This window comes from Sorex fumeus, unplaced genomic scaffold, assembly GCF_029834395.1.
Source record: "Sorex fumeus unplaced genomic scaffold, SorFum_2.1 ptg000046l, whole genome shotgun sequence".
NCBI classification, from domain to species: domain Eukaryota; kingdom Metazoa; phylum Chordata; class Mammalia; order Eulipotyphla; family Soricidae; genus Sorex; species Sorex fumeus.
Genome location: NW_026606103.1, coordinates 5,852,716 through 5,876,953, shown reverse-complemented (window position 1 = coordinate 5,876,953; position 24,238 = coordinate 5,852,716).

The window sequence follows — 24,238 nt, the reverse complement described above, 5'->3', positions numbered from 1 at the left end:
ACTTAGGAATTGATTGGCTTTGAATATTATTCACTCCTGGGCATCTGCCTTCTCAACTTAAGCCTCAGTTGCCCTCACTTCCTAACACCCCAAGGGGACTGGATGGAACCCGACGTGGGACTGGATGGAACCAGGGCAAGCCGGTAAGTTATGTGCTACCCTGGCATCGCGATGGGCCAGGCCAAGATGACACGGTTCTTAACTATAAGTTAAGAGTTTGATCATAGGCAAATGCTGTCACGATCCAAAAGTAACAACGAGACTAGGACCCTGCCGCTAGGAATAGGAAAGCTATCTGGCCTGAGCACTGCAGTCTGAGATCGAGATGGCCCTAGGAGAGCAATTCTATAAGCTCAAAGTATTTCTTACTGTGTCCATACCAAATGATTTATATTATGTATGCTTATGTTGGTTGGACAAGGAGAGAAGAAACACGTCCTAGAAGCAGTTTTCCTACGTGTCCTGGCTAGCTTGGATGAGACTGAACCTTTCCCCCTCCAAAGTGTCTTCAGTAAATGATTTCAGTATATTGAGGCAGTTTCTCTTATCTCACAGGAGCCTAGCTGGTTTTAGGTAAGCAAATCTCAGGTGCTAAGCCAGGCCTGATCTTGGGTATGTAGATACCTGGCTCAGGGCAGGCTGATATTTGAGATGTAGGCTCCAAGCTCTAGCAGACTCCTCTTTGATGTGTTAATCCAAATAGTTTGTAAAGGTGAGGCCAAGATTACTGGCCTTGCAGATGTAAAGAAACAATGTGGATGTAAAGAAACAATGTATGTTTGCTGCCTCAATGTTCTTTCTATAACTCTTTTTGATGACATCACTATATTGGCCCTTTAGAGGTACCATGATGTATATAAGGGAGATTTCGGGGGCTCTCTCAGGGTGCATGTGCTTGAGGACTCCTGAAGCCTCCATGACATACATCTCTTCCATGTAATAAACTGCTGCTAAGACCAACCAGCCTGGCCCCCATTTCCTTTCTTCGCCTGACCATCGCCATCGACCTCCGTGGAGTGGGGAAATGGCCTGACCGCCGGCCTTTTTATTTTTGTGTGCTTACACACACTCCCACTCTCATCCCTTCACTGCACTACACAAGAACAAAACAAACAAAAACTTAGACTGGAAATGTGGCTTATTTCAGTAGTAGAATAGAGTACAAAAGACTAATTTGTTTTCATTTTTTTATAATTTTATTTATTGAATCACTGTGAAAGAAGTTACAAAGCTATCGGGTAAAAGTCTTGATCACACAATGATGAAACACTCGTCCCTTCACCAGTGCCCATTCTCCGCCACCAAAAACCCCAGTATACCCCCATTCCACACCCTCCCCCTACCTGTGGGGCAGGTGATTTCCACAGTACTCTCTCTCTACTTTGATTACATTCAATATTTTGACACCAGACCCAACATTGTTATTTGGGATTTTATCCCAACACTCAGATCTGCTGAAAAGGCAACAGTAGACAATTTGTTTTCTATTGCTGGTTATGAATAAAATATGATGTCGCGCGGCTGTAGTAGTGACCGTGCCATTTTGAAGTTCTGAAATTTTAACAATTAAATGTGGAGGGATTTCTTGCCAAAACCTGCTGGGTTCCGAGATTTGTTCCTGAGTCTCTGGGATCATGGCCGTTAAGCAGCTTGATCAGGAGCTAGAGAGGCCGTTCGTGGGTGGCGACTCAGGGTCTCATTGGGACTAGGAGAAACGGGCCGGCTCAACCCCCATCCCCTGAGACCCCGCGTGTCTCATCACTGAGGGACCAAACCTGTCTGTCCAATGGCCTCTGGAGGATGGCAGCCACTGAGCCGCCTAGGGGGAGCAAGCGGAAGGACAGCACCCTTTCCCCTCTGGGGAGGCCCAATGACAGTAACCTACTGAGCAGTCTGGACGCATTTCTGCCATAGCTGCTGGGTTTCAAGGATTGTTTCTGAGTCTCTGGGATCATGGCCATTAAGCACCTTGATCAGGAGCCAGGGAGGCCATTCGTGGGTGATGACTCGGGGTCTTGTTGGGATGGGGAGGAAAGGGCCGGCTCCACTCCCATCCGTGAGGCCCCGCGTGTCTCGTCACTGTGGGCCCAAACCTGACTGTCCAGTGGCTTCTGGAGGATGGCGGCCACCAGGCCGCCAGGGCAAACAGGCCAAGGTACGAAACCTATTCCCACCTGGGGTGGCCCAGCGCTGGTAACCTACTGGAGGGAGTGGACGCATTTCTGCCAAAAGCCGTTGGGTTCCGTTATTTGTTTCTGAGTATCGGATCATGGCCATTAAAAGTCTTGATCAGGAGCCAGAGAGGCCATTCACGGGTGGCAACTCGGGCTCTCGTTGGGGTGGCGGGGAAAGGGCCAGCTCCACACCCATCCCGTGAGGCCCCACGTGTCTCGTCACTGCAGGCGCAAACCTGACTGTCCAGTGGCCTCTGGCAAATGGCAGCAACCAAGCCACCACGGGGAACACGTGGAAGGACAGCACCCTTTCCCCTCTGGGGTGACCCAACGACAGTAACCTACTGTGCAGTCTAGACGCATTTCTGCCATAAGCCACTGGGTTTCAAGGTTTGTTTCTGAGTCTCTGGGATCATGGCCATTAAGTAGCTTGATCAGGAGCCAGAGAGGACATTCGTGGGTGGCAACTCGGGGTCTCGTTGGGATGGGGAGGAAAGGGCCAGCTCTACCTCCATCCTATTGGCCCCACATGTCTCGTCACTAAGGGCCTAAACCTGACTGTCCAGTGGCCACTGGAGGATGGCAGCCACAGGGCCACCAGGGGGATCAGACCAAGGCACGAAACCTGTTCCCACCTGGGGTGGCCCAGTGCCGGTAACCTACTGCAGAGACTGAACGCATTTCTGCCAAAAGCCATTGGGTTTCGAGATTTGTTTCTGAGTCTCTGGGATCATGGCCATTAAGCAGTTTGATCAGAAACCAGAGAGGCCATGCTTCCAATTATGTAGCTGAGCAGGAGGTGGTTTGTGGGTGTGTCTCCCACATACCTAACTTTTGGCCGTTTACTTTCTTGGTAAACGTTGCCCCAAGTTTTTGGGGTCTGGCCAAAGGCATAGCAGCAATTTTGGGGTATCTGGAAGTCTGAAGGCGCCATCAAGTTGCTGATGCACTCGCCTCACAGGTACAGATTGACCTGCTGATGCACCATACCCCCCAAAAGACTTTTTTTTTTTATCAAGACCAAAAAAAAAAAGAGGTTGAAATTTTTACTTTATCATTAAACTGGAAGAAGGAAAAACCTTAAAAATCAATAAAAAGTCAGGCTAGGGATGTGACCCAGGGGTAGAGAGCCCAAATGCACAGTAAGCACCTTATCTCCTGTACTCTTTATTTGGCCCCATGATAATTTTAAACTGCCATGGAGTTGGTGAGTGAAGGTTTTTCTATGCAAAATAATTAAGATGAAACTATAATGAAGCTGGAACTCATTAGTCACTTGGGCCTCCACTTTGAATTTTCTTGGTTCATGCCTTGGACATAATGCTTTCACCTTTTGAGGTATTCAGCATCTGTAACACATCAATAGCTTTGGCAGAACATATAAAGATTGTATGCTGTTATGTAGGAGAGACGTGATCAATGATGAAAGGGGGTGACTGATGCTAACATATTAAGGCACAGTGCACAAGCATTGCTAGTTCTTACATAAGCACATAGTTGTCTGCGTAAGAACATAACAGAATGTTGTCGTTGTGAAACTTTGACAATTTTGCACAAGGGAAGTGTTCTGATTTTTTTCCCCATCTAGATCTGTTGTATACCACATTTACACTGGCTACTCTTTTATCTCCATTTGATGTAATCCTCTTTGTTTCTTTTGCTTTTGTTTTTTTCTTTGCAATGGAGTCAAATCCCTGAAGACACCACTGAAGCAAATATTATGAAGTGTTTTGACTATATATTTTTTATCCATTGTTTTGGTCTTTTGAAGTAAAATTGTCTTTTGGGGAAGGGCACTAATTATAACAAGAGAGGCAAGGTGGGGAAGGGCACTAATTTTAAGGAGAGAGGCAAGGGAATTGGTTGAAAAGACTAGAGCACATACTTTGCATTCAGGAGGTCTAGACTTGAACCCTTCCACTGCAGGGTCCCCAGAGTATCTCTAGGAATGACCCCCAAGCTCCTAACTGGGTGTAAGCCCTCCACACATCTGGTTAGGATTCAAAAAACAAAGAACCACAACAAAAATGGAGAATGTGTGTGTGTGTGTGTGTGTGTGTGTGTGTGTGTGTGTGTGTATGAGAAAGAGACAGACAGACAGACACCGGGGGGTGGTGAAAGGAAAGGTAAAAGTAAAGGGGGAAAAGGGAAAAGTAAAGGAAATTCATGTACTAAAGGATACAGACAATCCCATGTTGGAGAGCTTTTAAGGAAAGGATCAACTACTAACCCAAACTGGGGTGTGGGAAGCTCCGCAGTGGAGTGTGCCATGATCTCTCTTATGAATTTGGGTCTGCCATCAAAATCTGTAATTCATTTTTATTTATGTTTGATTGCTGGTGTAAGATAGTTTTGTTTCATGTAACTGGCCACTTAACTCAAATTCATTTACTGAAGAGCTTTTCTTTCTCCATTTCTGTATTCTTGGCTCCTTTGTTATAAAATTGACTGTCCATGTCGGGGAGCTGCGAGCTCTCAATTCTATTCCATTGATCTTTGTGCTTACCTTTATTTCATTACTGTGCTATGGACCAGAGAACTATTTCAAAGGGTTAAGTACATGCACGTGCAAAGGCCCACATTCAATCTACAGAATCCCATGGTTTCTGCTGGGAGTGACCCTCAAGCAGATCTGGGAGTAGCCTGATCACCAGGTGTACCCATCCCCCTCCCAAAATACCATACCCCAATCCCATACTATTTGGTTACTATAGAGTTAAAGCTTCATTTAAAGTTGGCCCATGTTCAAGTAGGGCATTTGCCTTGCACACGGCTGACCCAGGTTCAATTCCTAGCATCCCATATGGTCCCCCGAGCACCGCCAGGAGTAATTCCTGAGTGCAAAGCCAGGAATAATCCCTGTGCATCGCCCGGTGTCACCCCAAAAGCAATAAATTAATTAATTAATTAATTAATAAAATTAGCTCATGTCCGATCTAGCCTGCCCGTATTCAATCCTGGGCACAATGCCTTCCATCTTCTTTTCCCTCAAGATTGCTATGACTATTTTTAGCAGATATTGTACCTTCATGTAAACTTTAGTAGCATTTTTTCTATACTCTTGAAGTATGTCAATAGTATTTAAATAGGCATTACACTAAGTCTGAATAATGCTATGAGTAGGATGGTCATTTTTGGTTTGTGTTGTTGCTTTATTATGATGGTTATTTTAACAACGTTCTTTTTTTTTTTTAAGTTTTTGAAGGACACCAGGCTAGTTGTGCTCAGGGATCACTTTTGGCAAGGCTCAGGGAACCATATGGGATACCAAGAATCTAACCTGGTGGGTATGTTCAAGGCAGTACACTACCCATTGTACTATCACACCAGCCCCTGCTAATTCTTCTAATTCATGAATGTGAAATATATTTTTATTTCCTTACGCCTCCATTTCTTTTAACAGTGACTTGCAGTTTTTGATATATGAGTCACCCTCTTTGTCAATACCTTAGAAATTGATTCTTAATGAAATTATAAATGCAATTTAAATTTTTCTTGATTGCATATAGAAATGAAACAGATTTGTATATGTTGATTTGATAGCCTGTCACTTGACTGTATTGGTTTATTGTTTTTAAATGTTTGGGGATTTTTTTTGGTCAGTTATTTAGGGTTTTATGGAGCGATAGCACAGCGGGTAGGGCGTTCGCCTTACAAGCGGCCAACATGGCCGACCCGAGTTTGATTCCTCCGCCCCTCTCGGAGAGCCCGGCAAGCTACCGAGAGTATTTGATATGCCAGACACAGTAACAATAAAGTCTCCAATGGAGATGTTACTGGGCCTGCTTGAGTAAATCGACAATCAACGGGAGGGCCTTTACCTTTATTATGTCATCTATACAGTAATAGTTAAACTTCTTTTCCAATATTGTCATTTGTATCTTTTTTATTGCCTAATTGCTGTGACTAGGACTTCCAGTATTGTATTGAGTAATTGTGGCAACTGCGGACAAGATTGGGGCGACCCAGGTTTGATCCCTGGAATTGTTTCCCTGAGCACCACCAGGACTGCCCTAAGTGTAGGAATAACTCCTGAGCATCGCCACATGTGACCCCAAAACAAACAAACAGAAAAAAATAAACCCAAAACAGCGACAACAAAAACAGTGAACAGTCTTGTCTTTTGCCTCTTAGAGAAAAGTCTGCCTTACATTGTTGAGTATTATGTTAGTAGTAACTTTTTAAAAATAAAACTTTATTGAATCACTATGAGTACAAAGTTACAAAGTTCTTTATGACTGTTTCAGGCTTACAATGGTCAAACACCAATCTTTTCACCAGTGTCCACTTCCCTCCAGCACCTCCACCAATATCCTCAGTTTCCCCCCCCCCCCACCTGCCTTTACAACAGCACTTTTTCATATTTCCTTTTTCCTTCCTTCCTCCTCCCCCATTTTAAGGCACTATGGCTTATAATACTGTTACTTATTGGGTTCCCTCTCGGAGAGCCCGGCAAGCTACCGAGAGTATCCTGCTCGCATGTCAAAGCCTGGCAAGCTGCCCGTGGCGTGTTCGATATGCCAAAAACAGTAACAACAAGTCTCACAATGGAGATGTTACTGGTGCCCACTCAAGCAAATTGATGAACAACGGGAGGACAGTGCTACAATGCTACTTATTGGGTATCACGAATATCATTTTACCTCCTTTCAAAGTCGCTTTCTGGTCTAGAGTGACCACTTCCCTCCTTCATTGTCTTAATGAGCCCTTTCCTCACCTATGCCCCCTCTTTAGAATCCCCACTCCCCACTCCCAGTGGTAAGCTTCCTACTAAGGACCATTCTCCTTTTCATTCCTATTTCCTTTAGGCATTAGTTTTCTCTCTACTACATCTCTTTATATCCCTCCTATGAGTGTGATCATTCTGTACCTGTCCCTCCCTGACTCATTTCACTCAGCATGGTACTCTTCAAATCCATCCGTGTGCCAGCAAACTGCATGGCTTCATTTTTTATGCCAATTGGTATCCTTTGTTGATATGTGCATATCCAGATATCTGTTTGAGGGCATTGGAGGATGTTTCCAGATTTTGGCTATTGTGAATAATGCTGCAATGAACATAGTCATGCAGATATCTTTTCTGCATTGTACGTTTCAGCCCTAGGAGTATATTCCCATGAGTGGAATTTTTGGGTTATATGGAAGCTCAATTCTTAGTTTTTTGAGGAATGTCCATATTGTCTTCCAGAAAGTCTGGACCAGTTGACATTTTCACCAGCAGTAAAGGAGAGCACCTTTTTCTCCTGCATCCGTGCCAACACTGGTGGTTGATGTTCTTTTTTTTTTTCCTGGTTTTTGGGCCACACCTGGCCATGCTCAGAACTTACTTCTGGCTCTGCACTCCAGAATCACTGCTGGCTGGGCTTGGGGGTCGATATGTGGTTCGGGGAATAAAACCTGGGTGCAAGATAAGTGCCTTCCCACTATACTATCACTCTGATTCATGTATCTTTTTGGGGGGAGGGGTCACACCCAACATGACTCAAGATTGGCTCCTGGATTTGCTCATGAATCGCTCCTGTTGGGGCTCAGGGGACCATATGGGATGCCTGAGATGAAATCTGGGTCAGCTGTATGCAGGTCAAGTATCACTCCTGAGTACTATCCCTTCAAAGGGCCCCTATTCTTTTTTGTGTATGCCAGTCCCTCTAGTGTGAAGTTATGTCTCATTGTTGATTTGATTTGCATCTCCCTGATGATTAGTGATCACTTATCACTTATCACTTAACTTCCCGTTAGTCGTCGATTTGCTCGAGCGGGCGCCAGTAACGTCTCCATTTGTCCCTGTCGCGTGCTAGTGTAGCCCAATGGCATCTCTTCGCTCCGGGAACATGGAGGGCCTCAAACCGATCGTTCATGATCTTGACAAAGAAGTCTGACCATCTGGTAGGTGGGCGGCCACGCGGTCTCTTGACATCCCGTGGAATCCAATCAGTAACAGCTCTAGTCCAACGGTCGTCTTTAAATCTCATTACGTGACCAGCCCATCTGATTTTCGACACCTTGGCAAATGAGACAGCGTCCCTGATCCTTGATCGTCGACGGATGTCAGAACTCCGGATTCGTTCTCTCATTTGAGTGAAACGTGATATTCCAAGCATAGCTCTTTCTATTCTTCTTTGGGAGACCTGAATGGCGTTCTCATCTTGTTTGCGTAGGGCCCAGGTCTCTGAGGCATATGTTAATGCAGGAAGAACAGTGGAATCAAAGAGATGTGCCCGGAGCCGGAGGTTCTTCGTCCTCTTAGCTATTTCTTCGACGTTCTTGAAGGCGTTCCAAGCCGCTCTCTTCCTCCTGCGCAGCTCGGGTGCCAGGTCATTTGTCATGTTGACCTCTCGACCTAGGTACACATAGCTGTTGCATTCAGAGATGGTCGTTCCATTGAGAGCGAATGGGGCATCAGGAACAAGGCTGTTTCTCATAAACATTGTCTTCGTAAGATTCAGCTGTAGTCCTACCTTTCCACACTCACGGTCAAAGTCGGCCAGCATTTGTGCTGCTTGGCTGATGTTTGGTGTTATTAAAACAATGTCATCAGCAAAGCGGAGGTGGTGTAGTTGCCGACCATCTATCTTCACTCCCATTCCTTCCCATTCCAGTCGTCGCATGATGTTCTCGAGGGTGGCACTGAAGAGTTTCGGTGAAATGGTATCACCCTGCCGCACCCCTCTCTTGACATCAACGATACTTCTTTGTAGAATGGTGAGATCCTGGTAGTGAATCCGCAATACAGCTCACGGATTAGTGATATAGAGCATTTTTTCATTTGCCTTTTGGCCATTTGTATTTCTTCTTTGAAGAAGTTTCGGTTTATCTCTTCTTGCCATTTTCTATAGGGTTCAGTGTTATGTTTTTGTAAAGTTCTCTCAGTGCTTTGTACCTTTGATATTAACCCTTTATCTGATAAGTGGTGTTAAATAATTTCTCCTACTCTGTGGCCCGTCTTTGTATTCTTGTCACCATTCCCTTTGAGGTGCAGAAACTTCTTGATGTAGTTCCTTTTGTTTATCTTTGCTTCCACTTGTTTGGTCAGTGGCATGACCAAGCAAGTGAGAGCAAAGATAAACAAAAGAAAATCACATTAATTAAACTATCTTTGCATCCCTGAAATAAAGCCCACATAGTCATTTTGTACTTTTTTGGGGGATGGGCTCCCAAGAAGTGCTCAGCAATCTCAGAGATACTCAACCAATCAGGCTGCATTGGTCAGTGCTTAGGCCCAGTGATGCTGGAGACCAGTAAGGCAACCCTAGAGATGTCAAAGGCCACCTATCAGTGCTGTGGATCTGTAGAGTTATACCCATGATGCTTGAGGAACCACATGGTGTGGGGATTTAAACTCTGTTTCTTGTGCATGCAAAGCTTATGACCCTGATCACTGTGCTGTCTCCCAAGTCCCACTGTGTACTTTTTGTTGTTGTTTCTGTTTCACATCACACCAAGCATTATTCAGAGGCTACTTCCAGCTCTGTGCTGAGGTAGTAATCCTGTTGTTGCTCCGGGGACCCTTCTTTGCATTCAAAGACTGCACTCAACTAATTGAGCTATTTCTCCACTCCCCTATGAAGTACTTTCAATATGTTGTTGATTTTAGTTCACAAAGATTTTGCTGAGGACTTTGTCATCAATGTCCATTTGGAATTCAAGTCTGTAATTTTCTCTCGTGTGTGTGTGTGTGTGTGTGTGTGTGTGTGTGTGTGTGTGTGTGTGTGAAAGAGAGATAGAGAAGAGAGAGAGATGTTGTATCTTTTTGGTATCAGTGTAATGTGGGTCTTATGGGTCCTATTTGGAAGAGTCTCAGCTTTTTCATTTTGGAAGAGATTGAAAAAATAATAAGAGATCTTTAAAAAGTTTTTTAGAACTCACTAATAAACTCATTTGGCGTTTGGTTCAATGAGACTACTGATGACTATATTAATTTCTTTGATTCTAATTCATATATTCAGGTTTTTTATTTCCTCCTGACTCAACCTTAGAAGGCTGAGATGAGTCTAAAATTTTTTTCTTTTTTTAGGTTTTGAGAGTTGGTGGCATAAAGTTGTTCAGAGGAGTCTCTTGTATTTCTGTAGTCTCTGTTGTAACTTCTTCCCTTTCATTTCTAATTTGTTTATTAGAACTTACTTTTTTCATGAATCTAAAGGTTTCTGAATCTTGTATAATCTTTCAAAGAAACAATTTGGTTCCTTTGATCTTCTGTATTGTCTTCTTAAATGTTTATTTCATTTATTTATCCTCTTTATAAAAATTATTTCATTCTACTGACTTTGAATTTCATTTGTTCTTTTTCTAGTTTCTTGAGATGAGGCTAGGGTGTTTATTTTTTCCTTTCCTTGTCCTCTGATATCAGCCTGTGTTGCTATTATTTCTCTCCTAGTACTATTTTAACTATCCCATAGGTTCTAATAGTTTATTCTTAATTCTCATTCATTTTCAGGCAGTTTTGTAGTATTTGATTATCTACTTGACTAAATGATTGTTCAATAATACATTATTTAGACATCAAATATTTGACTCTTTCCAGCTTTGAATTTATGGTTAATTTCTACCTTCATAGAACTATGAAATAAAACTATTTCATTTATATTTTCATACTTTATGAACATGTGTTTTGTGAACAAGAATGTTGTCTAACCTATAAAATGTTCCTTGTATACTGTTAGATGAATGTGTATTTCTTTTGGGGGTGGAGAACCAGGTACATGTATATTCATTCCAACTCTTCCAATTCTTCATGTTAGGCTACTGTTTCCTTATTGATTTTTTATCTGATTGATCTATCCAGTGGTTAGAGTGGGATCTTAAAATCTACTATTTAAGAAGAAGAGATGATGAAGGTAGAGGAGAAATATATAAATCAGTAATAGAAAGCCCCACATTAGAAAACTAGAGAAAAACCAGAATTAATCCAAAATAAGTCAGAAAAAAAGTTAGAAAGAGTTCAAGCAATTATCAATGAAATTGAAAATAAGGGAAAAAACAACAAGTGAAACAAAAAACTAAAAGTTAATATTTTGAAACTGTTTATAAACTTTAAAAACTCCTAGACAATATCACTAAAAAGAGGGAAAGGAGGAAGAAATAAAATAAGTTACTAAAATTAGAAATGAAAGAGGGGAATATCACTAGATATCTTTTTCTCTTGTGTTGCAAAGATGCAGTTGTTGTCTTTCTTTTGGCCTGTTAAAATGTTAATACAAACTGTTAATCATTTTTTCATTCATTCATTCATCATCCTGTTATTCCTCGATTGCCTCGAGCAGGCCCCAGTAACGTCTCTTTCATCCTAGCCCTGAGATTATATTCAAGGCTCTTTAGGAGAATGAGACCCATCATTGTTACTGGTATTTGGCATATTGGGTACGCCATGGGGAGTTTGCCAGACTCTGCCCTGTGGGCAGACTACATTCCATAGCCTGCAAGTTATCATAATACCTGTTAATCAAACTGTTGCTTGATGTCACTTTATTTAGTGCAATTATGTGATTGAGTGTTGAATTCTGTTACTAATTTGATGGTTACATACTGTTCATCTCTGTCTCCTATTACCTTTTTTAGATTAAAATGTATTTTGTCTGAAAGGAGTAAGACTGCCCCTCCCTTTTTAAGGCTAACTTTTACCTGTACAGTTGCTTTTCAACCTTATATTTTTATCCTGTGTTTATTATTAAAGTCCTATTGTGTCTCCTGCAAGCAGAAGAAGGTTGAGTTAGTAAACAAAGAGATGGAGGAGGAAAAGGTAAAAGGAAACAGAGGAAAATGAGAGAGAGCAAGAGGAAGAAGAGATGATGAAGGTAGAGGAGAAATATATAAATCAGTAATAGAAAGCCCCACATTAGAAAACTAGAGAAAATCAGAATTAATCCAAAATAAGCCAGAAAAAAAGTTAGAAAGAGCTCAATCAATTATCAATGAAATTGAAAATAAGGGAAAAAACAACAAGTGAAACAATAAACTAAAAGTTGATATTATGAAATTGTTTATAAACTTTAAAAACTCCTAGACAATATCACTAAAAAGAGGGAAAGGAGGAAGAAATAGAATAAGTTACTAAAATTAGAAATGAATGAGGGGAATATCACTAGATATCTTTTTCTCTCAGTTGAAATAAACTCCAAGATAACTGGAATTATAAAAAAGTTCCAGTCCTTTGAACACCATTCCAATTTTGGTTATGTCTGTTTACAACAGCAAGACAAGTGCATAAAATACAAATTGTTGAGGTTAGTCTATCATCTAAAAATCACCAGGCAAATAAAAGATATGTATCATTACTGGTGATCAAGTACTGGTGAAGGTACTGGCAGAAGGAAAAAGTCACGCGGGTTCCGGGCCGAGATCTCCAAGCCTACTTGGATTTGGGCCGAGCATCCTCCACCCAGATCCTCCAAATTCCAGTAGGCGGGGGTCACACCCACCAACTGGCCCCCTGGAGCCCTGTAATCCCATCAACGGCCAAGACTCAGAGACTATAAAACCCAGCTCCCGGAAGAGAACAGTGCAGTCTCCTGACATCTTATTATGACATCTTATTATCTCATTCCTACTTTGGACAAACTGGCAGGCTACCGAGTGTAGCCTGCCCACATGGCAGAGTTTGGTAAACTCCCCGTGGCGTACCCAATATGCCAAATACCAGTAACAATGATGGGTCTCATTCTCCTAAAGAGCCTTGAATATAATCTCAGGGCTAGGATGAAGGAGACGTTACTGGGGCCTGCTCGCGGCAATCGACGATTAACAGGATGATTTGTGATTGTGATTGTGATCATTACTGGTACATAAGAAAAGCTGTGGGTGCTTCTTTACTGTTTTTCTATTCACACACAGACAGTAAGATGTCATAGCACTGACTCTCCTATGATGTCACAAATCTGAGCAACAAAGATGAAGAAGCAGCAAAATAAAGTGATGATAGTAAAAGTAAAATTCTTCTTTTCGAAAATTCCATTCCACCCTATCCCTTTTCCTTATTGTAATGACTTAGGGGATGACAGGGATAGCACAAATGCTTAGCTAAGTTACTGCACTATTCTTCTGGCCCTTGGAGTGAAATTCTCATAGAACTTAAATGGGGTTTAGGAAAAATGATGACCATTGTAATGCTGAGTATGCAGATCTTAGAAAGACTATTTATGTATACAACAGAACTTAGTAAAGACAAAATCAACATAAAGGGAACTAATCGGGACAAAGAAGGGGCTGTCCCAAAGTAAGTGACATCAACAAGGTAACTTCGTAGTAAGTGAATTTTAGGTGTATTTTATAACATTTGTAACAAATACTTTTAGAAATACTGTTGTACCTTGAGGGATGTCTTAGGTGGGCATGAGAATGCATTCTGGGAGGGAGGGGAATCACACAAGATCTACTCAATTTCTTTAAAAACCACTGAGCTAGAAAAGAAGCATTGAACTTCTATGCTGATTTTACAAAACCTCTATGTAGTACCTTGATTTAGGAGCAAAAGTTAAGACTCTGCTCTTTGTTTTTGGTAAACAACTATATGGTAAACTTAGATGACTTGTCCCCCCTGAACATGACTTGGAAACGCCCTTTTTTAGTTGTTTTTTTTTAATTTAAAAGAAGGCAGGTTTGACACTCTTCTACAGCTGTCACCAATGTTAATATTTTTGGGGATCTCAAAAAGATTCATATTATTTACATCTGATACAGCACTGACTGGAGCTCCAGCCTCAGGTTTCTCCAGCTTACTTTCTGCACTAATTAGTGTAACAGTCTCATTCGTGTTAGTTTCCAAGATCCTCACCATTTCTGCAACTTTACTGTGAATCTTTGAAAATGCAATGGAAATTACATGGAAAATTAAATCCAGTTCACAAAAATTTTGCAAATCAAGTGTCTAGTGTTTCCAAATACTTGAGTTAAGTTAAGTATTTGGAATGCCAAGTTCACTTTCTGAAGAATCCACGCAGAAGGCAAAATATAATATTGCGTAATGTCCACAAATCAGTTTGTGGTCAGATCCTCCAATTAATAATCCTCTTTCTAGGAAATTACAAACATTTTGATCTCTTGGACACGAAGTAGAGAATTGCTAGTGGAGAATTGCTGCCTCCTGTGCTGATCGAAGATGAGAATTTCCTTAACCGAGACTGAACCTGGGTCCACTCAGCCGGGGGAGGGGGAGGGGGGAGCTGAGAGGGGCGGGAGGGCGGGGCGGGGGCGGGGAGCAGGCAGCAAGCCCTCTCCAGTGATCCTTCCACACCCACCCGCTCCAGTACGCGAGTGCACCCGACAGAACTGGAGTTACTTAACCGAACGGTTATAACTGAAATTCACGCAGAGCTGAAAGATAAAGTGCGGACTTTCTGTAATCCATTTGGTAAGATACGCTGAAAGAAAAATATTCTTTAGAAAAATACAAAAGAGAATAAGAAAGCACAGTCTTGGTGTGATTAAGTATGATTAAGTCAGTGAAACGTTAAAAAGACAGTGGATGGGATTCACAAAAATCCAAGAATTCTGAGGTAGGAGCCAAAGTACACAGTGCAGGTAAGGCGCTTATCTTGTGTGAACAGCCTCCTATGGGGCTGACCTGGGTACAATCCCGTCACTCCTTGTGGTATTCCCTGCTGCCTGGGGCAATCCCTGAGCGCAGAGCCAGGAGTAAGTCCTGAGCACTACTGGGTTTGACCCCCAAACCAAAAAATAAATAATTAAATGTAGGGGAAAAATCAAATATTAAAAAATTAATTTCACATAGGCAAGTGCAATCCAAAGTGTAAAGAATAAATGGTGAACTAGAAAATATGTCATTTGGCCAATGACTTTGTCAGACATTTCCTGTACAGCAATATGCAGAGGAGAAATCTGAGAGACAGCAGATAAAAAACTAAACGAAGTTCCTCACATGGAGTGAATCTTATTTTATGAAATGCAAAGTACCTCCCATCAGAAAACATTAAATGCTGCAAATCTGATCCAGTTCATTTGCAAATATATATAGCAAAACCTGGGTGTCAGAGAAATAGTATAGAGATTGTTAAAAATCTTGCCTTGCATGTGACTGACCATTTCAATCTCCAGCACCATTATGGTTCCTGGAGCTCTCGCTAGGAGTGATCCCAAAGAATAGCAAAGCCTTGAACACCTTGGGTATGGCCAAAACAAAACAAACAAAAAACTTACGTTAGATGAATCTACTTTGTGTTCAATAACACAAGGAGAACAATGAAGAGAATTTTTCCTAAGACTGTGTCTGCCTTGAGTTTTGCAAAACACCAAAACACGTCATCGTTAGCAAATCACTCATAAACCAACAGGAGTACTTAATGAATGTACCAACTATCTTTTTTTGTAGCCCTGAAAATATAATAATGAGGACTAGCGATTAAAAACACAGTAGAGTCTTTTTTTTTCTTCTTGGGTCATACCCGGCAGTGAACAGGGGTTACTTCTGGCTTATGCACTAAGGAATTACTCCTGGTGGTGCATGGGGGACCATATTGGATGCTGGGAATCGAATTGGGTCGGCTGCATGCAAGGCAAACGCTCTACCCACTGTGTTAGTGCTCCAGCCCCACATTAGAGCCCCAAAGGGCATAAAGGACATCATAATTCAAAAGATGTGGAACAGGGGAAAAAAGAATGCCTCTGATAACCCACCAAGTTGAATTTTTATAGTCTCATCTGAAAAATGTTAAGAGATGAGATGATATATTGAAAAGCAGCTGGTGTGGGGCTGGAGTGATAGCACAGCGGGTAGGGCGTTTGCCTTGCACACGACCAACCAGGTACGATTCCCAGCATCCCATATGGTCCTCTGAGCACCGCCAGGAGTAATTCCTGAGTGCGGAGCCAGGAGTAACCCCTGTGCATTGCTGTGTGTGACACCAAAAAAAAGGCAGCTAGGGAAACTATACCTGTCTCAAATATTTGTACAAACACTTGCCCGCAGATGTAAGGGAAGGGAAGAAAGAGATCATGCCCTGTGAGCAGGCTTATGAAAAGCGCGGCTGATCTTTTCAGCAAATCATTACTGATCCTCAGAAAAATGTAGTGATTGGGTCAAAAACTTGATGAATTTTCCATACACATACTGGGTGGGTTTGCAGATGAACTTGCCAGTTACCTTTCCAACATATTATAGGCCATAGCCAGAGGACTAAAGCTGCTCGTTCTTTCTAAAGTGTGAAAGGATTTTAAAAGTTCTGAGCAAATTCTTTCTCATACAAAATGAGAATAGCAGATTAGTACAAGAATCTGTGATCCTGAATTTGGGGTATCAGGTCTCAGTTGATGTGACTCAGACTCACTCTTCCTCTAAATATGTGATTGATTAACCAGGACTGGATATGATTAATCCAGAGCAGGGCATCGGGTATTTGATCCTAGTCTTCCAGAATGGCTCTTGATAGGATCCTGACACCTTTTCATCTACTGTTTTTGGTGGTGGTTGTTTGTTTAAATATATGAAGTGGTGCTAATACTACTTGGTGTTGTACCCTTTAAGGAAGTCCTATATTATGAAGCATAAACTAAATAGTAAAAACTCAACAAGCCTTTTAAACATTTTTCTGAACTCTTTAGGTTGGGTGAGTTTCATAAATACAACAGTTGAACAGAGCGATGAAAGAGTATGCAGTAATTTATCCAATGTGGCCTTGGTACCTGAGGGTCTCTTAACCAAGAGCATGTAGTGGTTAAGAATGCAGGTGTGGGGGGAGGGAGTGAAGGAGGAAGGAATGGAGAGAGAGAAAAAGAGTGTGTGTGCGCGCGTGCACGCGTGTGTGTGTGTGTGTGTGTGTGTGTGAGAGAGAGAGAGAGAGAGAGAGAGAGAGAGAGAGAGAGCGCACTCAATAGTCAGGAGCACATGCTATGTGTGCAGAAGGCCTGGTTTTATTCCCAGCCCTATAAGATCTGCTCAGCCCTACCAGGAGTTAAAGAACCTCTGAGCACAGAGCCAGGCATGTAGCTCCTGGGCATTGCCAAGTGTGGCTCAGGGAAAAAGGAGGAAGCAAGGAAGGGAGGGAGGGAGGGAGGGAGAGAGGGAGGGAGGGAGGGAGGGAGGGAGGACTAAGGATGGTTCAGAGTATCCTAAAGTTGAATTTCATGAACATTAAACATTCTGAATTTGTTTAAGACCTAGGATGGGTCAGAGGAATAGTACAGTGAGGAGAGAGCACTTGCCTTGCATGTGGCTGAGCTGGGTTCGATCCTCAGAATCCCATATGGCCCCCTGTGTATACTGCCAGGTACAATTCCTGAGTGCATAGCCAGGAGTAATTCCTGAGCATAGTCAGGTGTATGCAATCAATCAATCAATCAATCAATAAAAAGGCCTAGAACAAATTGTTTCCCTATAACTTATCACCTGCATCTGAAAAAAATAATCTGCTTTATGGCAGACTGAATGCCTTGCCCCAAAATATCCACATCCTACTTCCTGTATCCTTTCCATTTAAGTAGAAAATATGATTTTAGAAACAGATTAGTAACCTTGAGATGGGGAAGTTTATCCTGAATTGTATGGGCATACCTTTAAGTTGTTTGGGCTGAAGCGAGAGCCCAGCAGGTAGAGTGTTTGCCTTGCACGCGGCCAAACCAGGTTTGATTCCTCCGTCCCTCTAGAAGAGCCTGGAATGCTACGGAGAGTATTCTGCCCGCATGGCAGAGCCTGGCAAGCTCCGCGTGGCATGTTTGATATGCCAAAAACATTAACAACCAGTCTCAAAATGGAGCCATTACTGGTGCCAGCTTAAGCAAATTGATGAACAACGGGAGAACAGTGCTACAGTGCTACTTGCATTTTTTTTTTCTTTTTGGGTCACAAACAGCAGTGCTCCTGGCTCTGCACTCAGGAAGGCGGTGTTTGGGGGACCATATGGGACGCTGAGAATCGAACCCAGGCCAGCCACGTGCAAGGCAAATGCCCTACCCGCTATGCTATCACTCCAGCTCCAACTACCTTTAATTACAAATATTCTTCTGAGAAAGACAGAGGAATAGTGTACTACAAAGAGATGAAAAAAGAGATCGGACTAACATGACTCAAAGCCAGTGAAATGGATTATCTCTTAGACTATCCATAGGGAACACAGCCTGACCACATCTTATTTGAGTCCAGTGAAACCGATCTCTGACTTCTGATATCCAAAACTGTACAAGAATGGGTGTTCTGTTTTAACTTTGTGGTGATGTTCTAGGTCACTTATCACTTACTCACTTAACTTCCCATTAGTCATCGATTTGCTCGAGCATCTCTTTATGAGATGTTCTAGGTAACAAATATAAACCATGATTTTTTTTGCTTTGTTTAGCTTAATTTTATTATAATGTTGATGAGGAAAAATGATCTTGGCCAAACATTGACAACTTTGAACCAAGCATTACTCAAAAAAAAATGCTGTACTTCACTTCATTTAAAATTTCAGCTTTCCGGACCCTATGCATGACATTCAATGGGGATTTATTCTGTTTCTCTTTTTTTAAAATTTTTATTAGTGAAACACCATGAGGTACAGTTGTATATTTACAATTTTTTTGCTTGGGTTTCGATTATACAATGATCAAATACCCATCCCTCTACCAGTGCCCATTTTCCACCACCATAGATAATATGCCCCCTACCCCCATCCCCCCCATCCCACCCTGCCTCTGTGGCAGGGCAACCCCTTGTGTTCTCTCTCTTCTTTTGGGTGCTGTGGTCTGCAAAAGAGGCATTGAGTGGCAAACATGTTCAGTCCATAGTCTACTTTCAACATCATCTCCCCTCCTGGGAGGATCCTCCAAACACCCTTAATTTGGTGCTCCCTTCTCTATCTGAGCTGCCTTTCCCCCTAGAATGCCTGGCTGCATCTAAGCTATGGAGTAAGATTTTTAAAATTCGTTCCGGTGGCAAAAGTGCCTCAGCCTCTCACAGAAAGCATTCTAGCTTATTCCTGGGCAAGTTTTGCTGTTACATAGAGAAAAGACTACTACTTTTCAACTGTTATTTTTTTCTCCTTGTGAAAGAAATTCTTGGTCTTGTAATTGGCGAAGGACAAGTGAGTGTTGCGAATGCTTTTCCTGGCTTTTGCAGCATCAACCAGAACTGCTGCTTATATATATATATATATATATATATATATATATATATATATATGTTTTATTAGTGAATCACCATGAGGTACAGTTGTAGACTTACAAATTTTTGTGCTTGGGTTTCAATTATACAATGATCAAATACCAATCCCTCCACCAGTGCCCATTTTCCACCAACACGTGTTTCAGCACCCTCCCACCCCCCGTCCCCCCATCCCACCCTGCCTCTGTGGCAGGGAATTCCCTTTTGTTCTCTCTCTCCTTTTGGGTGTTGTGGTTTGCAAGAGAGGCTTTGAGTGGCAATCATGTTTGGTCTATAGTCTACTTTCAGCATGCTTCTCCCATCCTGGGAGGATCCTCCCAACACCCTTTATTGGTGCTCCCTTCTCTATCTGAGCTGTCTTTTCCCCTAGCATGTGTGGCTGGCCTGCAAGCCATGGAGTAAACCTCCTGGTACTACTCTCCACTATTCTTGGGTATTAGTCTCCTATTTTGTTACTTTCTGTTCATCCAATGCAATAGTTATGTGTACCTAGGTTGAGAAGTCAACCTGACGAATGACCTGTGCTTGGAGCTGGAGGTTCTTCGTCCTCTTAGTTATTTCTTCGACACTCTGGAAGGCATTCCAAGCCGCTCTCTTCTCTCTTTAAGGTCTTCCTTTATTGCTTCTCTGCACTGCTTTGCGAGCTCAGTCACGTTGGTGAATGAGCTTGAGAGTTTTTGAATACAGGCGTCTTTTGGTGGCTTTATCTCCCTCCACGTTCCTCGCACACATATTCTTCATCAATGTCATCAACGAGGGCATCGTTCCCATGTTGCTGAAATAGTGCCAAAGAGCTCCCAGTTGGTGGTCATTCTGGGAGTTCTCTTCTTAAACATTGCAGGCCTTTCTCTCTGCTCCGTGAAGTAGAATTTTGCACGAAGGAGAAGGTGGCCTGATCCCATTTGGAATTTACAGTGACATCGGTCAGGCAAAACCGTTGATCGAATATTATGTGGTCAGTTTCATTGTTGAACTGTCCACCGGGTGACTCCCATGTCCAATGTTTAGATTTGGCCTTTTGGAACTTCGAGTTACCGTGGATGATCTTGGTCGACATGATCAACCATATCCACGCAGTAACCAAGCTCGTTGAGGTTTCTCGGGTGTTCAAGATGCTGCACTGTCTAATGTTCATTGATTTAAAGAAGGCCTTTGATTCTGTTGAGACTGACGCGGTCATTGAAACCTTAGCCAAACAGGGGGTTCTAACTCAATACATCGGGATCCTCCATGAGCTGTATTATGGATTCACTACCAGGATCTCCCCATTCTACAAAGAAGTGATCATCGATGTCAAGAGAGGGGTTCAGCAGGATGACATCATTTCACCGAAACTCTTCAGTGCCACCCTCGAGAATATCATGCGATGATTGGAATGGGAAGGAATGGGAGTGAAGATAAATGGTCGGCAACTACACCACCTCTGCTTTGCAGATGACATCGTTCTAATAAGACCAAACATTAGCCACTGTCACTGTCACTGTCCTCCTGTTGTTTATCGATTTGCTCGAGCAGGCCCAGTAACGTCTTCATTGTGACAATTGTTACTGTGTTTGTCATATTGAATATGCCACGAGTAGCTTTCCAGGCTCTGCCATGCGGGCGAGATACTCTTGGTAGCTTGCCAAGTGGCACAAATGCTGGCTGAGGTTGACTGTGACTGTGGAAAGGTTGGACTGCAGCTGAATCTCATGAAGACAATGTTCATGAGAAACGGTCTCCTTCCTGACCTTCCATTCGCTCTCAATGGAATGAACATCTCCAAATGCAGCAGTTATGTGTACCTGGGCCGAGAACTCAACATGACAAACGATCTGGCACCTGAGTTGTGCAGAAGGAAGAGAGCGGCTTGGAATGCCTTCAAGAGCGTCAAAGAAACAGCTAAGAAGACGAAGAACCTCCGGCTCCGGACACATCTCTTCAACTACACCATTCTTCCTGCATTAGAGAGCTGGGCCCTAGGAAAACAGGATGAGAACGCTATTCGGGTCTCCCAAAGAGGAACTAAAGAGCTATGCTTAGAGTATCACACTTCACTCAAGTGAGAAAAGGAATATGGAGTTCCATCCTCCATCAAAGATCGAGAATCAGGGATGCTGTCTCATTTGCCAAGGCGTCAAAAATCAGATGGGCTGGACACGGAATGCGATTAGAAGAGGACCGCTGGACTAGAGCCATTACTGACTGGATTCCATGGAACATCAAAAGATTGCATGGCTGCCCACCTATGAGATGGTCAGACTTCTTTGTCAAGACCCTGAACGATCAGTTTGAGGCTCTTCATGTTTCTGGAGAGAGCAGACACCATTGGGCTACACTAGCATGCAACAGGGACAAATGGAGACATTACTGGCGCCCACTTGAGCAAATGAATGAGTAACCAGATGTCAAGTGATCAAGTGAAAAGAAACTACTCATTCAACAGGTATGAGCCGGTCGTGATGGGCACCTGAAATCTCATGGGAAGGGGGGCGCTCATGTCTGAGCTTGTAGGAATACAGCTATTTTGTAATGAATTCTTGTGTGATACCAACTTAATTAAAGTACGTTCTTACCCTTCTTTCTAGGAATCTTCACTAGAAATTTCAGAACTCCCAGTTTCCAACATGACTCCTTGTACTTCTCTCTGCCTTTAGTTCAGATTTTTTGTGAATTAATTCCTATAAATATGACTCATTATGTTATTGTTATAGCTTATTAAAAGTGATAACACAACATGTTTTTGAATACTGAGTCTTTGACACCTTCACATTGTATAAAATTGACCAATCTGTTTTTTAATTAAATGAATTCATTAATTTATTTTTATTTATTGAATCACTGTGGGAAAAGTTACAAAGCTTTCAGGTTTAGATCTCAGTCGTGCAATCATCAAATACATTTTCCTTCACCAGTACTTATTTTTTACCACCAAGAACGGCAATATACCTGCCCTCCCAACCCTTCCAATGCCTGTGAGGCAGATAAATTCTAGTTAACACTCTATTTACTTTGATTAGATTCATTGTTTCGACAAAAGATGCACCATTATTATTTAGAGTTTACACCCCCAAATCAGACCTGCTGAAAAGGCATTGTGAAATAATGTGTTTTCTACAGCTGGTAAGAAGAACCAAAAGATTTTGGATTTCTGATATTTTACTTATTAAGCCTGGAAGTACTTCTGCCGAAAGTCAGATAATTATGAGATTGGTTTCTGTGGCTCTGGAGCCAGGGCCGTGTCGGAGAGCCGCTCATGGGGGGCAAACCTGTGACCTCGGTAGGGTGTGAAGGACAAGCCGGAAAGGTCCCCCTTTCCATGAGGTTTCAGTTGCCCGTCACGACCGGCTCATACCTGGATTTCCAAAAATCTCCAAGGCGGCCGCCATCTTGCTGTCCCTAGGGAAAAAGGCAGAAGGGGGCAACACCCTTTCCCTCCCGGGCAGGCATGGTGGCGTGGATTAACGCAGAGTCCATTCACTTTTCTGCTGCAAGCTGCCGAGCTCTGCATTAAGTCCTTGTGCTTCTGGAGCCATGGCCGTGCTGGAGAGCCGCTCGTGTGGGGCAACTCGTGACTTCAGTAGGGCGTGAAGGACGAGCCTGACCAATTTATTTAAATTTTGGGCCTCCAATTCCAAAGTATACACACATGTACAATGTGTGTGTATGTGTTTAGGAAATACCATATGTGTTTAGGAAATATCATATGTATTTAGGAAATATCTACCTACATGCTGCTATTAGGATTACTGAGCTAATATTGACTAAATATTTGGAGTTTATCAAAGTGTATACCCTAAAAATGTGCCTATTGATAATAATTTGTAAATTCTAAGCATGACACTGATTCTACTGTCTTTGAGATAGAGTGATGAAGTAAAACATTCAAGGAAGAAAAATAATATTTCTATCCAGAAATGATTTTTTTTGGAGAAGCTGTTGTATGGGCTTATTCCTGGCTCTCTGCTCCACGATCACTCCTGGTAGTGTTCAGGGAACCATATGTAGTGCCCAGGACTGAACCTAGTTTTGCCACATGCAAGGTTAGAGCCATGCCCACTGAATGATCTTTCTGGCACCCAGAAAACTAATTTTAATTAAGTTTTTAAATAAGTTTGGCAAACTCCCCATGGTGTACCCAATATGCCAAATACCAGTAACAATGATGGGTCTCATTCTCCTAAAGAGCCTTGAATATAATCTCAGGGCTAGGATGAAGGAGACGTTACTGGGGCCTGCTCGAGGCAATCGAAGACTAACAGGATGATTTGTGATTTTGTGAAGTTTTTTAATTCTTTACACCAATCCCACCACCAGTGTAACCTTCCCTCCACCATTGTCCCTAGTTTCCCAGATGCCCAAGACGGCCACTGTCCAGGCACATAATTATTTCATCTTGCTTGTTACAACTAAAGGGCTGGCTGATGATGTTACTGAAAAAGACTCCAGGAGAAGAAAATTTGTGAAAATTGTTTAATCTAACCATGAAGTCATTAAGTCTTTGTCTCAGGGTAGACTAAGTTGTTTGTTGCTAGCTGAGCCTGCTATGTTATTCTGTTTGTTGAGCTTAGTTGACTGACATGTTACTTTCTCATGTAATTTGGTGTGTTTCTATGGGCGTGTCAGTATTGTGGAATTTGGAGGTGTCCTTCTCCAGGAGCTCCATGAACTGTGGAACTGGTCCAAATCAGTTTACATGGTGGTGACTGTGGGATGAGTTGTGGCTGCTGGGGCTTCTGGAAGTATGGGGAACGTGGGAGGTGGCTGCCTGCCCTTACCCTGAGAAGACTCCTGATTTTCAGCCTGAAAACTGAAGTACCTAGAAGTTTTGACATTTTTGTGTTTCTACAGAAATTAGTTGTCAAACAGTGAAGTTTGGCCATTGGCATGACAGCAGCTATGGGGTGATTAGATGTGGATTTTGGAGCTTTGGCAGAGTGGGGTCTGGGCCTAGCCACCTCCTAAGACTGCCCAAAAGTTTTTCAGCTGGATGACCAAT